This window comes from Alligator sinensis, unplaced genomic scaffold (assembly GCF_000455745.1).
Source record: "Alligator sinensis unplaced genomic scaffold, ASM45574v1 scaffold865_1, whole genome shotgun sequence".
Taxonomy (NCBI): Eukaryota; Metazoa; Chordata; order Crocodylia; family Alligatoridae; genus Alligator; species Alligator sinensis.
In genome coordinates, this window is record NW_005842146.1 from 1,226,610 (window position 1) to 1,237,442 (window position 10,833).

Genomic DNA, 10,833 nt, shown 5'->3' on the forward strand with positions numbered 1-10,833 from the left:
TGTCACAACCCAGTGATTTTGGTGCCTCGGCACGATGGAATTTTCTTGCCACATGAGAGCCTCTTGCACAGTAAAGGATTTCTGTTGCAGCAGAAGACCCTCGGTGCAAGAGACTTCCCGCCAATTTGCAGGATGCATTTCTTCTTTGCAGCGCAGAAATGCACGGTGCAAAGAGTTCCCGCTATTCGAATGCAAATTTGTGTCCCGCTATTGGCTAGTTCTAAATTATTCCTACGTGGCGACTAGTAATTGGCTTGCTAGCTGTTTAAAATTTCGTGCGACTTCCACCCAAGTCGAAGAACTTTGAGCACACTGCAGAGTGCCTCTAAAGAGATCTGACTTGTGGCTAGCTGATCGATAGACTGATCACCTATCGATCCTTCTTCCCGTCGCCGAGCGTGATCCCACTGGCACTTATGTGATGATCCCACTTGCCAAGAATCTTCTGGGGGTAGTGGCGGTGATGGCGTTCCAGGTATTTCATATACTCCCTGTTGGACACTTAAGCTTCACAGATGTAGAGGAGAGTTGGGATTACCACAGCTTTGTTCAAGTCCTGATGTCGAGATGATTGAACACATGATGATTCAGTCTTCCAAAGGCAGAGCTGGTACATCAGATCCTATACTGGATCTTCTCATTGATGTTGGCCTTTTTTGAGGGATGGCTGCCAAGGTGTGCCAAGTGTTCAACATTCTCCAGTTCCTGCCCATCACTGAGGATCTTTGCCAGGGGAGGTGACTGGCAAAACGTTTCCAGGCACAGGGTGTGAGACATACCACACCCTGAGAATATATATGTGAACAATACATCCCTATGAATTTCAGGTAATGATAAGTAGGTTTGTTTTTTAAGCTTTCCATTCTAAGTAGAACCTGAAAGTGAGAACTAAATTAGCACATTATACTGTAAGAAAGACAGTTACAGAAGAAATGGTTCATCTGTTGCAGTTAAGTCTCTATTAGTGAACAGTATGACTTCTGTGCCTTCAAAAGAGAGAGCTGAGGAATAAAATAACATCTTACAGGTCATATGCACATGATGTTGTAAATAAAAGGCAATCATAAAGCAGATAATAAATAAAAAATGAAAGGATTTTCTCACATATGGTGGCATGATTATTTCCACAATAGGGTCACAGTATTTATCTAACCATGGCATTTTTTTTAAGGGAAAGGTTATTTTGTACTTTATGCCATTTATATTTATAAATAATGATATAGGAACAAGAGAGCAGTGGCCTGAATAATATATGTAGGCATTTCTGTATTTCCTATTTAGAGACAAGTTTTCTGGTCAAAAATAGATTTAAAAAACTATTTTTTAAGGGGCACATGGCAATAGCATGCTTACTGAAATAAATTTAGTGGTGTCCAAAATAGAATTACTACTGACATTGAGAAGATTATTTTATTGGGTAGTACGACACTAAAAAGAGTGTTTCTTATTATAGACATATATCTATATATTTGAATTTTTATAAAGATAAAGCATCCTGCCTCATGCAATCAGTAAATCACTAACTTAGTGAAAGAGAACAAGCAGTAAATTTAAATGTGAAAGCAACTAGCACCAGAGATTATGGGCAGATGTGCACTTTCTCTAGAGAGAGTCCCTGCTGTTTTAGGAGAAACCATGAGTGTACAGAAGTTCAGTTTTTCTCCCAGAGTAAAAGTGGTCACTCTGGGAGAAAAATAACTTTGCTCCCTAAATCTCCCTTTCCCACAGGGCCATGGAGAGCATGTGTCAGTGCAAGCTAAGCGGGGTACAGAATGCTCCTGAGTGCTTTGGTTTGGGAAAGTCCGGTGGAGAAGCACTTAGGGAGCATGATCTGCTCCTAGTTTTTTCAGTGGCTCAGGGTCCACTCGGGACAGACCAGAACCAGACAACCCACACTACCTACCCAGGTAACCTCAGCCTAATTGCAGGACTTAGGTGTTGGAAAGTATAGGTCCCTACCTGGCTCCAGCTGGGCTGGAATACAGTGTAGAGAGTTCAGGGAGGAGAGCCCTGTGCATGGAACAGGCACAGACCTGCCATCTCCCCTCCACAATGTGGCAACCCCTGCCCCTTTCCCTGACATAGCAGACCCCTGCTGGGACTGCTGCACTTAGTTCTGGGACACACAGCTCTTTGACAAGAGAGGGGACAAGCTCAGGATTTCCACTGTCAAAGTCCCACCAAAGGGAGGGAGGGAAGTGGGATTATGAGCTGCAGTTCCTTAGGGGCGTGAAACCCTGAGATGGCAATCCAATCAGTACTGACTTGTGCCCTTGTTTATGTCACTATTGCCGGGCAGAAAAAGAGAAGCCTGCAAAACTCTTTGAGATTCATAGTCTAGGGTAGCGGTTTTCAAACTGTGAGAGATTGTACACCACCAATGTAAAATGATACAACCTTAAGTACCACCAGCAAACTTTTCAGTTCAACCTTGAGTACCACCAGGAAATTTTTGCCATATAAAGTGATTATAATAAATCTGTTGATGTGTACCACTGACAGGTTGTCTTCATACCACTGGTGGCACATGTACCAGATTGGGAACTGCTGATCTAGGGACTGCTGGCAGCAAAGTGTCAGCACTACAGGCTTTTTGCTTCTCTGATTGGACTTCTGTACAGGTAAGTGTTCCTCTCGGGAAAACAAACCTGTGAGAGTTCTTCTGAATGATTTGAACATGTATATGCCGCTTGAGTGAGTGGAAAGCAGTAGTACAAGATTCAGTGGATGCTTCTGCCAGCATTAGGGTCCACTTTATTTTGTATGTAAACTTTGAGAAGGGCTCAAGTTCAACTTTGTATTTTTTAATAACAAATAAAATTACATTGCCTCAACTGTGTGAATATTATGTTTGTATAGATGACTAGAAACCTCCAATACAAGATCATGTTCCTACTCTGTCTCCAATCATGAAATAGTTTACAACACACTGTCCAAAGAGCTGAAGCAACTTTGCCATTTCTTAACCTGCCCTTTTGACTGCAAGTTTCTCTCTTTAACTTTGTAAATCAAGAATATTGTAAAATGAAACCCCAATTTTGGTCACTACATTTAGGAATTAATACAGTGCACATCAAAATAGTAATGAGAAGCATTGCACATCTACAGAAAATAGATTAAGTCTGAATGAAATACTTCTCTCTAGTATTTTCATGTTCACTTTCTACAGTTTCCAAGGAAAAGCACACTCATATTTGAAATTTTCAGTGCTGTTGCAGTAGCAGAAAACAAGAAAGATCTTGTATTTTTTTCTTACTTTTAGACATATGTTTCTATAACTCTGCACCAGAGCTATACCAAGTACCTAGATTTCAAATGTTGTAAAACTAGGTTTACAGTCTATGCTTGAAATTTTTCAGCCAGATATTTTTGCAGCTCTTAATTTGGGGAGCTCAACACTAATAATTTTATAACTAAAATTGTGGAACATGATTAACCTTTTTTCATGTTGTATATTATATTTTAACACTTTGAAAGGCTTTGCAGGTAGTGCGCTTGGTAGCTTTGTTTAGTTATTTTTTTGCTTGAAAGAAAGGAATGAATATTAAAAGATTCAAAGATTAAGTAGGACTTACAATAAACAGTTTGTATTACCTACAGTTTAACATTCAAACTGCAAGGAAGAATTATTTAATGTCTTTTGCCAGCTGGGGCATGATGGAAGGGATTGTACTAATTGAGTACAGTGACAGGTGTCACAACCCAAAGGTGTGATTTTGTTTTGTGTGCGCTTCGGCACCACTGAATTATTTTCCCGCCTATTTGTAGCTTTCTTTGCAGTGTGCATTTCTTCTTTGCAGCACAGAAATGCACTTTGCAAAGAGTTCCCACCATTTGGATTATAATTCGAGCCCCATTATTGGCTTGCGTGAAATTATTCACACGTGGCGGCTAGCGATTGGCTTGCTTGCCGTATAAAAGGCTTGAGTGGTTTCTGCCCAAGTTGGAGGACTCCACGAACACCAGGAGGAGGAGACTTCACATCTCGTGAAGATCTCTAAGCGCTGCAGAGCCTATTGGACCCAGTGTGAATATCAAGAAGGCAACAGGGGTCTGATCAAGCTTCTAGCCTCTCCCCGTCACTGAGTGCAATCCTCGACGTAGCCCTGTCCCTGCACACACAAGTTCCACGGAGCCTAGCAAACTTCGTGTGAGTCTATTCAGAGCTCTTTTTTTCGAGTACTTTCTTCGGTTGGCGCGACGGGCTCGCGGTTTAGAGCCTCCAACCAGATGGGCTAGAAGAATGTTCACGGGAAGGAACTCTAGTCCGCCTCTCTTCTTTTCTATCTGTAACTGCAACTCAAGCAAGTTTTCCTGCCTGCACCGCAACCATCTTCGGTGTAAGTAAATAATCTTAAATCAACCATTACGCGTCCATAACTAATTCTAGCGTGTCGCCTGTTCTCTCCGACCCAGCGTGCCCGGGCTGCTGGCCACAGCCCGCGCGGTGCGAAAAAGGGCCCGGATCGCTCCCGGCCTGCACAACAGGGATTGACTAATTAAGTCAAATAGACTCTGAAAGGAACTAAAATATAGAAATATGAAAAAGGATGCAGCTGCAAATACAGCACAGTCAGGGTCTTCCATCAGAAATGTTAACCTCAGTGTTTTTGCATCTCACAACCTCTGATGCCTAATTAGTCTTTTTAATGACCTTTTCTTTATTTACTCTCTTTAGACTTTTATGTTATCACTGCTCATTTGCTTGCACATGCATGCTCTCTCTCTCTCTCTGTCACTCACACACATACACACACACACAGAGTAATCTTGTCCAAATGACACCTTTTAATATTGCACAGATTACATATTTTCCAACCTGACCTCCATTTCACTTTCATGACAGTTACTCTTCAAAATACATTTTCTTTATCTCAGGACTAAAGAGTTTAACGATTTCTATATCTTGTTAATTACAAATTTTCCTTCTTGTTCCTGAATATAAAAACATCATGTAAGAAAAAAAAAACCCTTAAATTTTGGTTTACAAAAATGTCAACACAGATTAGGTAATCTAGACTGGCATGATATATACCGCATTTGCTCGAATATAAGACAAGGTTTTTTTCCTCCAGTCAGCAAGGGGAGAAAATGTCTTCATCTTACATTTACATACAAGGAAACCTCATGTCCTCAGAAATGGAAATGAACTATGACATTGATTAAATGAAGTTAACACTGAGAATGAATATGAAGCACATTCATATGGGACAAACATGCTTATGTGAAGCTACCACAAGACTAGGTTAATATAGCTCAGCTGGATAAGATACATGGTAGTACCCATTGTTCTCAGTCCCCCTTAGTACTGACTCTTTTTTAAAGTCATGGTGAGCTACACTCAATATACTTCACTACACTGAATGCATTTCAACTTCCTCTTCACTCCCACAGTTGAGTAATGTCTTTCTTTCCCATTTCCAGTGATTCCTATTTCTTCATGAGCCTAAATGTCTGGCAAATATCAGCAACTGAGACACAAAACAGTTCACACAGAATTCCTCTGTCACCCCCTCTCTCAATATGTTACATATGATTAGTGTGAGTGCCCTCCATGAGGTGGGGCTGACCAAGTTGCCTTGCACCTCATCTGCATATAATTTGTGGATGATCCCAGGTTTTGTGACAAGAACACCCAGGGCATAAGTAGTACATGAATCCTTTGTTGGGTGGGTATCTGGAAAATACACATATACTGAGCACTGCTGATCTATGGCATCACCATGGCTTGAAATGCCTGGCCCAATTAATTCTATGGTAAATCATGAACCTTTTGGCCTTAATATTAATTGTGTATATTTTGTACCATATGTAACTAGGCACAGAAGTGGTGCTTAAAAGGGGTATGTATGGTGTACCTGTGCTAAAACTTGCATCAGTTTCAAAAAAAGATAAAATGCATCAGTTCTGGATGAATGAAGTCTATGGGTACCCAAATTACTACAGGTATGTTTATTTCAAAGTCAGTGTTTTCAAATTTGACCATCACTTCCATGTGTTCAATGACAGCAGGGTCTGACAGTAAGTAGAAAGAGAAAGGGCTCAGAAAGATGTTTGGGTGTTGGGGAGAGGGTAAAGAGGGCACCTGACCTTCCAGCTTTATTTTCCTGCTGTGGTAGTGAGATGTGGACAAATAAAAAGCAAACCTCCAATGGATAAATGCTATACCTTTGAAAATATAATTAATTTATAATTTTTCCATGTATAGAATCTAATTTTTAGGTGGTCATCTTATATTCAGGATCATCTTATATTTGAGTAAATGTGGTAACATAAAAAGGCTACTTAGAGTGGATGTTTTTACTTTTTTTTTTTTAAGGAGTATCCTTTCTATTTTCTTTGATTCCTACAGATCTTCATTTGGTAAATACCTTGGCTAAAAATAATTGGTGCATTAATTGGTGCTGCATTAATTGGTGCTGCATCCCTTACTCATTTCTCCATGTTTTTTCTGAACTAATGGTGCTTTTTACAGTTTGTGAATTGTGAAAAACAATTTGTCAATTGGACCAACAGTCATCATTTTTACTGTAAAATTTGCTTATTTAGAAATGTTCAGCTTACCTGTGGATACTACTTCAAAGATCAGCATAAACCTGATAGCATTTTTTCATGTGTACTTTATATGGCTTACCATTTTTTCAGTGGAAAAGCTTGGGGATAGCAAAGGAATGTTTGTGCACACTTGCACATATATATGAACATCATATTGTAGAGGAAAAAGCCTGTTTGAACAGGAATATCTGTGTATAGAGGATGCAGGCCAAAATAAGATGAAAAGTTAACCTAAAGGAAGAATGGAGGTGTGACCCATATTATGTAGAGGCAGATTCTTGATAGGCTCCTCAGCTATATGGATTGGGGGTGGGGGGGCAATAAGAGATCAGGAAAAGAACAGGAGAAGCTAGGGGTGAACATGAATCCAAGTTAGTTCAGATATGATTTACTCCCAATAACCTAACCAACAAACTTTACCTGCCTATATAGCAGCTAAAAATGGATTTTACACATGCCCACTCTAGAATCATTATTGCTTTGGACAGTGGTTTGGGGGTCAACACAGACTTTACTCCAAAATAGCAGCATCTCAAGCCGGTCCAGAGAGGTGATACTCCCCCTCTACGCAACATTGGTCTGGCCTCAATTGGAGTACTGCATCCAGTTCTGGGCACTGCACTTTAAGAAGGATGTGGCCTGCCTTGAGAGGGTCCAGAGGAGGGCCACCTGTTTGGTTGGAGGGCAACAGGGCAGGCCCTATGAGGAGATGCTGAGAGACCTGAACCTGTTCAGCCTCAGCAAACGGAGGCTGAGGGGGGACATGGTGGCTGCCTACAAATTTGGTAGGGGAGATCAGCAGCAAATAGGAAGGGTCCTATTCCCCCCAGCAGCACCTGGGGTGATGAGGAACAATGGCCAGAAGCTGTAGAGAATAGGTTCAGGTTAGAGATTGGGAGGCACTATTTCACTGTCAGGGTGGCTAGGATCTGAAACTAACTTCCTAGGGAATTGGTCCTTGCTCCTACCTTGGGTAAATTAAAAAAGAGGTTGGATGAACACCTGCCTGGGGTCAGGTGATCCCAGCGTGTGCTCTAGCCAGTGGCGGGGGGTTAGACTAGATGATCTATTTAGGTCCCTTCTGACCTCAAACTACTATGAAACTATGAAAAAGAGTCTAATTAAAATTAATGTAACAGCAATTTACAGTAATTGAGAATCTAACCAAATCTTTTTTTTTCCTTTACATTTTTCCTATTACAATGTATTTTCTTTTTAAGTAATAATTAACTGGAAGCAACAGAAATTCAAGAATTATTCAGTATTGTCTTTTCAGTGTAGTTATAGTCAGTAAAATCACTGCATAAATGACAACTCGGTTTTTCATAATTCTCATAGTCCGTGGCTTTCAAATTGATGAGTTTGCAAATTATAATGAAATCTTTCTAACCTCTTACTGTGCTAACTAAATCCACATGTCTAAAAAAAATTAAGCAATGTTCTTTCTGCTTTGTGCATCAGCGACAGCTACTGCCAAGTAGAAACATTCAGAAATCAGAACTTGGTGGGTAATTTTGTTATTGCAGCAGTAGGTAGAAAAAAATCCAGGTCAATATTCTACAGCAGCAATGAGTGGTTCTGGCAGTTCTGTCCACATTTATGGTATTATATATTTGGAAGGACACACTGACTAAAGGTCAAAATGATCAAAATATGCTTTTTTTTAACCAGTAGTAATTTTAACCAATTCCTTCACACATTCTGGCCAAGATTTTAAAAAATAGTTACAAAGTTTTAGGCTTCTAAACCCATATCTTGAAACAAAAATAAGTGCACCAGTTTTTTAAATATGATGATCATACATTAACTTCCATGATTCACTTATGTAAATATGTTTTCAGCTTTATCTCCAATACTTCATGTCATATTTTAGCATGAGGATAGTCTCTCTCTTTGCTATACAAATATATATATGTATATATATATTTATTATTTCTCTTTGCTTATACCTGTGGATACTACTTTAAAGATCAGCATAAACCTGATAGCATTTTTTCATGTATACTTTATATGGCTGACCATTTTTCAGTGGAAGAGCTGACCAAAAGCCAATATGTAACAGTCATCAGTGCATACACCCTGACCCTTGATATAGGTGAGAAAACAAAAGAATTCTATTCTAAACTCAACCAAGTCCTGTCATCTGCCCCCAAAGAAGTACGATAATTCTTTTGGGGAATTTCAGTGCTAAAATAGGCAAAGAATCTGAGCTATGGAAAAGAACACTTCAAAAGGAAAGGGTGGGAAAGTCAATTCAAATGGAATTTGCCCAGATCAAGGCCATGTTGGCATCAGTGTTCAATCAGTTGTCAGACTAATATATGAAAAATCAACTAGATGCTAGTCTAAATAAAACACAGCTTAGTTTTTTCCACCTTTGGAACATAGATACTAGCAAGTTCCTCAGCCTAACCTGAAATGGAATAGCTCTCACCTACTGCCCAAATCCTATCTACTCAGGAGTGACGCTAGACCATACACTTTCATATAAAACACATATACAAAAGACAAAGCGAAAAGTTAGTTCCTCGAACAACATATTAAAGAAGTGTGTCAACTCCCAGTGCAGGACCATCCAGCAATGTTACAAATTACTGCACTTGCACTTTGTTATTTGACAACTGAATTTGCATGCACAGTTTGTGAAAGATTGGCACACGCAAAGAAGCTAGATACTATGCTGAACTAAAGTTGCAGATGCATTACTGCCTGCCTTAAACCAACAGTTGTCAATAGTCTCTACTAACTTGCTAGAGTCACCCCACCAGACATCAGGAGAGCAGTAACAAATAAAATAATATACCTGGAAGATCAACGATGAGATGCATCCACTGCATGGCCACATTGTGGTTCCTAATAGATGAAAATAATAGAAAAGTTTCCTTGTTACAACAAAGCCACTGGATGAAACACTGACAACCACATGAATAAAAATGTGGCAGTCAGAACTAGATATGATGCAGGAGGGAGTTAGGGTATATATTAAAACTTCCAAAAATCTCCCTGCAGATGCAGAGCTTGATTGGTCAACAGGTAGAAGATTGAACCACCTCCAAAAGGGGAACACTAAAACTAAGGTTAACGTGCAACTGTGAGGACACTAACGATGCAAACACTGTGTGTGAATGTGGAGGAAAATTTCAGGCTATATAACACCTATGGGAATGTCCACATATGGAAGAACTGTGCACCAAAGAGGACCTTGCTAAGTCTACAGGTCAAGCAATAACACAATAATATACGTTCATTTTTGGACTCAAATTTGAATGTGCTAATAGGATATGAGAAAAATAAGAAGAATTGAATTCTTCTCCTGAGCAAGCATTTGGAACATGATTTTGTCATCACAAACTCCTCATTCTGTCAAAGTAACAAATGGAAGACATCATAGATGCAAACCCATTCAAAACACTGGCACCTGATTGATTACATCATAACATGTGCTTGGGATCTTCATGACACGATACATATCTCACCAGATTTAGGAGCACTTTGGGGTCTGCTGGATGCATCATCGATTGATATATTCCATCTTATCTATTCATTTTACCACATAACATAAACAAAACAAGGAACCAAGGAAGAGATTCAATGTTAAGTGCTTGAAAGACCCTGCTAAAAACAATTATCTCTAGCAGTGCCTCAGTGAGAAGCTCTCTAACCTCCTTGATGATCTTGATAGTCTTGATCATTAGGAGAGCTTCAGGAAAGGTATCCATGAGGTGTGTGAAGAATCTCTGGACTTCTCCACACAGAAATATTATGACTGGTTTGACGAGAATCACTGACAGAAAAAGGAAAGCTTTCGAAGCTGGGCAAAAGTATATCAAAGCCAAACAGAAGCAAGATATTTATTGCTACATTAAAGGTGAGAGACAGCGGGAAATTCAAAAGGGAAAGAACAAATGGTGGGAGAACAAAACAAAAGAAATTAAAACATTTGTTGACAGCCACAACATGCATAGTTCCTTCAGTGCAATCAAAGCTATCTAATGGACAAGCACACAAGGATGCCTGACAACCAGCTCCCAAAATAGGTCCTGTACTACCAACTCATTCACAGTCTCTATTCTAGGGATCGGCAAAAGAAGAAATTAAAGAACCTCTTGAAGGTCAATATGGAGAAATGAAATATTAACATCAATACCTGGGAAATTCAAGCACTGAATAGTCTTCAGTGATGCCATGATATATGACAAATCATCTATTATTTTGAGCAAACTTTCCTCACTATGGGGGCTGATAGATGAGAGGGACAAAAGGAATGATCTGTGACCC

General features: G+C 39.7%; 1 long non-coding RNA gene across 1 annotated transcript in view; it reads right to left on the reverse strand.

Moving 5' to 3' along the window:
• The window catches only part of LOC102376373, a 39,969-nt gene extending 30,566 nt beyond the window's left edge, over window positions 1-9,403 (reverse strand). The window contains exon 1 of the long non-coding RNA XR_324051.1: window positions 9,359-9,403. This is a non-coding gene — a long non-coding RNA (uncharacterized LOC102376373). The remainder of the gene's footprint in view (window positions 1-9,358) is intronic.
• Window positions 9,404-10,833: the final 1,430 nt, after the last annotated feature.